Below are 6,603 nucleotides of genomic sequence, written 5' to 3'. Positions count from 1 at the left end.
TTGATTGAGTCAGTATTTATTGGATGGATGCTGCTTAATGCCTGGCACTGTGCTAGATCCTAGATAAAGGGCTGAAAAAGATAGACATGTCCTAAGAGTCTTTGAAGCCACTTCTCCCTTACTCATGTAAGCAACCCTACCTCATACCAGTTATTGATTTAATTCTGTGCATCATTTTAGACTGGCATCTTGGTGGAGAAAGGTGGCCCGTGAATGAATTTAGGTATCCTCCTACATCACCTCCTGAATCACCTCCTACTGCTGTTTTGGGATTCACAAAGTTCTTGTCTCGGGCCAGGGAGAGGCTGTACTTCCAAAAGCATTTTTTCCTTCCTTCATTTTTCCTACTTCCTGCGGTTTAGGGTTTAGCCTCTTGGTGCACCCATCTCCACCCCAGGTTGGCCACTGCTGTCTGCATTTGGATTAATTACCTTCTTCCTTCCTCGTTACCTCTGACAATTTAAGGGCCCAGCAAACCAAGTTTATGAAAAAAGCTTTTCCATTTCTCTTCTCAGAATTAATCTTTCTTTGCTTACTGTTCGAAGTTTACGTTAAGGTTGTCATTAATGCAGACACTGTTAGGAAGTGGGGGACTTCACTCTGATCACCCTTCCCACCCTCACATGTTACCGTAGCAGCTGCCCCTGAGTGGAATATGAGATGTGTTTCAGAGACACTGTTTCTGAGTGTGTAGGACGAAGAAACTTTGACCCACCGCACAGTTTTGCTCTACAGCCATTGTTCCCATGGCCCAAGCTCCTCTAAATAAAATTAATCTCCAGTGCTGCCTCTCCCGCTAGGACTGTGGGTGGTGACCTTTGGTTAGAACAGGCCCCCGTGAGCTCTTGATTCTCGTGTTTCATTATTCTGTGCTCAAGTGTCTCTGAAAGCTGTGAGACTGGAGTTCATCCACGGAAGGGTCAGCTAAGCCACATTACATTTTCTTTTTTCATATTTCCATTCTTTCTGCAGAGTTAGTTGCAGTTCTTCGGGGCAGAGAGGCTATTTCCCTGAGAATAGATCACTCTGTAGGGGATTGCCAGACTTGGGCCCTGTCCTGGGTGAGTTTGCCATCTTATTGAGGAGACTAACGTGTGAGTCAACTATAAACATAGCAACAGCAACCCCACCTGCAAGTGCTAAGTGACTAATGAGAAAGTAGAAATGAAAGCTTGGCAGAAAATGCTAGAAAGAAGCTGTGGTAGCTCTCAGTCTATATTTACTTTGAATATCACTTTATCCCACTATTTCCTAATGCCCTTATATATCTGATACAAAAATGTATCTGATGAATGACATTCCTGAGATGTCAGCCCAGGATTCCAGAATTCCATAAGGAAATATTAATAGAACCACATCTTGTAGTTCTTCAGCCTTATGGTGCATCTGTGCATCTAAGCTACCTATGGGCCATTCACACACTGCAGATGCCTGGGCTCTACCTGCAGAGATTTTGTGTTTGGAGGTATGGGCTGGGATCCAGGCATCTGTAATTTAAACAGGAATCTCTGACCTACACATCATTTCAAAGAATTACCATTTTAGTTTTCAAAACTGTTAATATTTCTTGAACTAAGTACTTATTTTTAAATCCTTCTATTTCTTTTTCACTCAGTAAAAGTGAGTCATCACCCACTTAGCACCTAATTATTTACCACCAAGATATTTTTATGCCATAAATTAATAATTTTTAGGTCAAAGAAAATGGATAATTTTTAATATGTTAGCATTGTGCATATTTCCACTGAGAGAAAGACAGGGTTGAAATGATCTCTTTTTTACTTTAATTATCATATTGATAGATTTAATCTAATGGCCCTAAAAGATAGCTTCTATAATAATGTATGACAGACTTTCATTGTAGGAGATTCACAATTAAACATTGTGTATGTATTGTAGGAATGATATTTTTTCTGTATTAAAGGAAAAATGTTAACAGATTCTTACTAATTTAGAGGAAAGGCAAGCCAAATTAGGGGAAAGTCAGCACTATAAATATTTCAAAAAGAACATCCATTTATTATTTCTAGTAATATACAGCTAAAGCTAAATGACACTGAAGAGGGAAGCTTTGCCTTACGCAGAATGGTTAGGGAACTCGTGAGGATGCTGTGAAATTAGCTTCGAAATTGGTTTGTAGGCAAGTATGTTTTTCTCAAGTACTTGGATGATTTTGTTGCACTTTACTAATATTATCTGCTATCTTGTATGACTTATTTTACACAATAAAAGATTTTTAAGGCTACCTAGTCTATAAAAGAAATGCAAACTTCAAGCTGTTGTAGTTTGATGTTATGAGTTTTTTGTTGTTGCTGTTTAATCTATAAAATAGTAAAGTAGATAGTAAGTATATTTAGTTACACGTGCTATGACCTTTGGAATAATAAAGCTGTTTTTGTCTGATGAGGGTTTTTGCACATACATGTGACATTTTGATCACATTGTGGATGCAGATCTGACCCCCAGGCTACTCAAAGCCACAGTTTTCATAGTTGGTCCAGGTGAGGGTCCCAGTTGACATTTTGGTGTAGATCTTCACCTGTGAGATTTCACGTATCTTGTATTTCATGACATTTGTGCTTCTGTTGAATTCTGTGTGTTTAATTGAGTATAATTAAAAGGCAGAGAGAAAAATCAGTTAAAGGCTCCTCATGTTTTATGATATATGACCCAAATAGAAAAAAAATGAATTTAGATATTTACTCATTTCATACATCATGGAATATTCCATTTTACTATCAAATATTAAAGCCTGCTTTATTTAGAATATGTGGGAAGTTGAAAGTGTAACCTTTAGAGAGAATTAAACTTTTTATTTTAATGAATAAAGTAGTTAAATCATTAATCATGTAAAATAATTTCTCAGGATATTAATAACCATTTCTTTACCCATGAACTTCTTTTCTAATCACAGAATCTTGATTGGTAAAGTTTTCTTTGAAGGCATATCCCACTGTTAGTGGTCCAAAAATACCCATACCTTACGGAAAGTCTCGACAACATATTGCTTGATTGGATTTTAAATTACGTTGTTTATAAGCTTATTTGATTTTGTGTGATATAGTAATTAATATCAGTTTTTCTGGATGGAGACATGTGCTTCCTATAGTTCTTTCATAGATGAGTATTCAGTCTTTAAGACATTCAAGTATCCCACTCCTCAGATGCTTACTGAGAATCAGCGTTGTGTCAAACACCTGCACAGCTTGGTGCTGGGGATACACCCTTTATTGCCATGTACTCGGAGTACTTTCTGTCTAGTGGAAGACACAGGAAGTAGTAAACAGGCCCAGAGAAATATAGGATCCTGTGGGAGCTCCTAACAGGGAGGGACATAGCACAGAAGAAGTCGAGAAGTTGACATTTACGTTCAGATCTGAATGATCAGGAGGACACAGCCAGGCAGAGGGAGCTGGCACAGGAACGGGATGGAGGCGCTTTCGAGTCATGGCAGCCAGATCTGCAGAAGGCTGGAAGTAAGAGAAAGGATTATGTGTCTCCTTCCGAGTACTGGGAGAAGAAGGGTGTGAGGAGCAGGCCCTGCATGTGCATGGAGCCAGCTCAAGAAGGGCCGTACAAGCCACGCTCGGCATTTGTCATTCATCCAGCAAATGTGTACTCAGCACTGACTGTGTGTCGGGCACTTGAGATACACCAGGAAGCAAAGCGGAAAGTATCACCTGCCCTTGTGCAGCTTTCATTCAAGTGAGGAGAGACAGATGATAAATGTGTCCCTGGTACTTTTGAAAATGGGCCAGAATCATGGGTAGTCCAAATGGTTACAAACCATGGTTATATTTGCTGGTATTATGGAGTCAAATCAAAGACTACTTAATAAAAATAACTTTGCAATCATTTCCAGGCCTGAGCTGATAACTGCAGATAGACTTATTCATAACTCAATATATTTACAGGGAAAATTGGAGGTTACCTGTAATTTATATTTATTGATCACTCACATTGTATCAGGTATTGGGCTAACCAATAATCATACCACATTTGAGGGAAAGTACTAAAGTTCAGTAGAATCAGTATTTCAAGTTCACCAGTTATATACCCCTTAAGAATAGAGGGCTTATCTGTAAAGTTCAGATGAGAATACTTGAGGGGGATCGGTATGGAGGGGTCGTCCTATATTCCTCTTTTGAAAACACAGTGCCAGGACCAGAATTCTTCCTTGGAGCATTTGAACAGTATCACTCAACAGAAAAATCTCACAATTTTACCATGCAAAGAAATATTCTACATAGTGATTGAAACTTGACATTTGCCTGTCACTCAAGATTAATTATTATAAATAATCAATTTTTATTACAATGAATGCTTTTTTTGGTATAATTAATGAGGAGCAAAGAGGATACTAGAAGTCAGTGGATAGAAGCAAAAGGAGAAATATAGTTGAGCATACTGAGTGGAGAAAGACTTATTTGCATTTGCCCTATAATTGTAAGAGCATTGAATGGAACTATTCCATATGTGAGAAGTATTTGAAAAAAATCATTTTACTCTGGCAGTCTTTGCCTGATTAGTTTTATTTCCTTTAGAATAAAAGTTGCAAGTGGGTAGGAATTACTCCTTTAAGTGTGTAGCCTATAAAGGATTGGAAAACTACTCAAGGGTAACAGCTGAAGAGGAAATGGCTCTGTCATCATCATGCACATGGATGATTGGGCACATAAGAGACACAAACAGAGAGAAAGGAGCAGAGGGAAGAGGTCATCAGACCAAGGAGCCTTCCTTGGAACTAAAATATAATAGCAAAAGCAAAAAGCCTTGGGAACCATGGGTTTGACATACTTTTCTTTTTAGCTTAATGCAAATAATGGATAGTGAAAATGTGTGCTGCTCCTTGCATAGACATTGCTGTCATCAGCAGCACGCACAGTTGGATGTATTTGGCGAGGCATTTAATCTCATGGTTCTTTAGTCTTTTGGTCCGTATCATCAAAGGCATGCATTTTCCAAAGAGTCCAGATCAAGGTCTGGTCTTTATATCTGTGGTACAAGTACAGAGCTTACTTGTCCACGTAAGAGCAAATTCAATCTATGCTCCACTAGCACCAAACTCTGAATAGTGACAGTGACCTTTGTCCAACAGTGTCCATAATATTTATTGCTTATGTCCATAAATGTTTATCGTTACTATCTGGTAACAACAGCCACTAGTTATCTTGCTCTTACTATATGCCAAACACTATTATTTGCATATTTTATCTTATACCAATCCTTTGTGAGGAGTGTTGATTATCCTCATTTTATCCACAAGGAAAGTGAGGGCTAGGAAGGTTAAAATAATCTGGACACAGGAAGCACTTTTGGTTATTGATATGTTTAGGATTGTCACACAGTTCTGCCAGACTCTGAAACGTGTGCTCTCAACCAGTAGACTTTATTTCCCTGTATGATGCAGGTAGACATGACAGGTAAAAAGTATTAGACATAAATGTAAGTTGATGATATGACCACACAAATAATGATTACTGTACTTTTTACTTTTCTTTTTCCTTTTTTAAAGAAATATATTTCAGCACTGTGCTAAAACCACAGTAATAATAGTAAAAAAAAAAAAACCTTACAAAAGGAATAATTAAGGGTCACCAAAGTTAAGGGAAAATATTATCATCATTATTTTTAATAAGGGATAAGTGAGGCTGATGAGCATAGACCTGTTGCTTTATTAATCGAAATACGTGCATCTGGTAAGGGCTTGCATTTGCCAAGTACACTGCTGGCCTGGAATTAGACTGCTCTGTGGAATTCAGGTCAGTGTTTACACCCAAGTAGTTTACGATCTTTGACAAATTTGAGCAAAATAGTATGAAAGCACCTAGAAACAATGTAGAGAGTCAGAATTAAAGTAGAATCAGAACAGCACATATTTTCAGTGGGGAGGAATCTGGAGTAGGGGATTTGTCTGATAGATTGTTAATCTAGTTTGGTTTGTTTACTTTTTGGGAGACCCTGCTTCCATACGCACGCAGATACGGGTTTGCATCTTGGCTCAAACACTTCAGTTCCCTGGTCTCCCTTTTTGTGTGTATGGGATGGAGATAACAAAGCCAACTTCACAAGACTGTGTAGGGCAAAGTACTTAGTGCAAGATTTGACACACGCAGTAGGTCTTCAATAGGGCTTAGTTTTCTTCTTCCCCTCTGCCACTCACCTGGCTTGATGAAGAAGATGAATAAGTACAAATCTCTGTTCAGGATTACAAAGGAGGATTATCATTTTAAGCTGAAAACCTAAATTTCCGATTGAGCTTTCCTGCTGACTTTCACAGTATTGACTTTCAGAGACACCCCAACCCTGCCTTTCTGTAGCTCCTTATGTCCTCTTGTTTCTCTACATGCTGTGTCTTTGAAAGACCCCTGACTTTAGTTGTCCCACTGTCCGTGAGTGAAATTGAAGCCCAGTTTGTGTCACAGTAAAATTTATTGACATCAAAGAAACGTTGGATCTTGGGAGATCTCCCCAGGACCTCCAATCCAATGTTGATTCTCCTTAGACTGCAGGAGGAGATGACCTGGGTCCAACTCCTTTTTTTCTCTTTTATTTTATTTTTATTTTTTATTTATTTTAGAGATGAGGTCTTGCTCTGTCACC

At 38.5% G+C, this 6,603-nt stretch overlaps 1 protein-coding gene across 5 annotated transcripts in view; it reads left to right on the top strand.

The window, feature by feature from the left end:
* The window catches only part of TCF4 (transcription factor 4), a 392,852-nt gene that overhangs the window by 170,504 nt on the left and 215,745 nt on the right, over positions 1–6,603 (top strand). The window lies entirely within an intron of this gene.

Source organism: Propithecus coquereli, unplaced genomic scaffold, assembly GCF_000956105.1.
Source record: "Propithecus coquereli isolate 6110/MARCELLA unplaced genomic scaffold, Pcoq_1.0 Scaffold37, whole genome shotgun sequence".
NCBI classification, from domain to species: Eukaryota; Metazoa; Chordata; class Mammalia; order Primates; family Indriidae; genus Propithecus; species Propithecus coquereli.
This window is presented reverse-complemented; position numbering and strand designations above follow the sequence as displayed.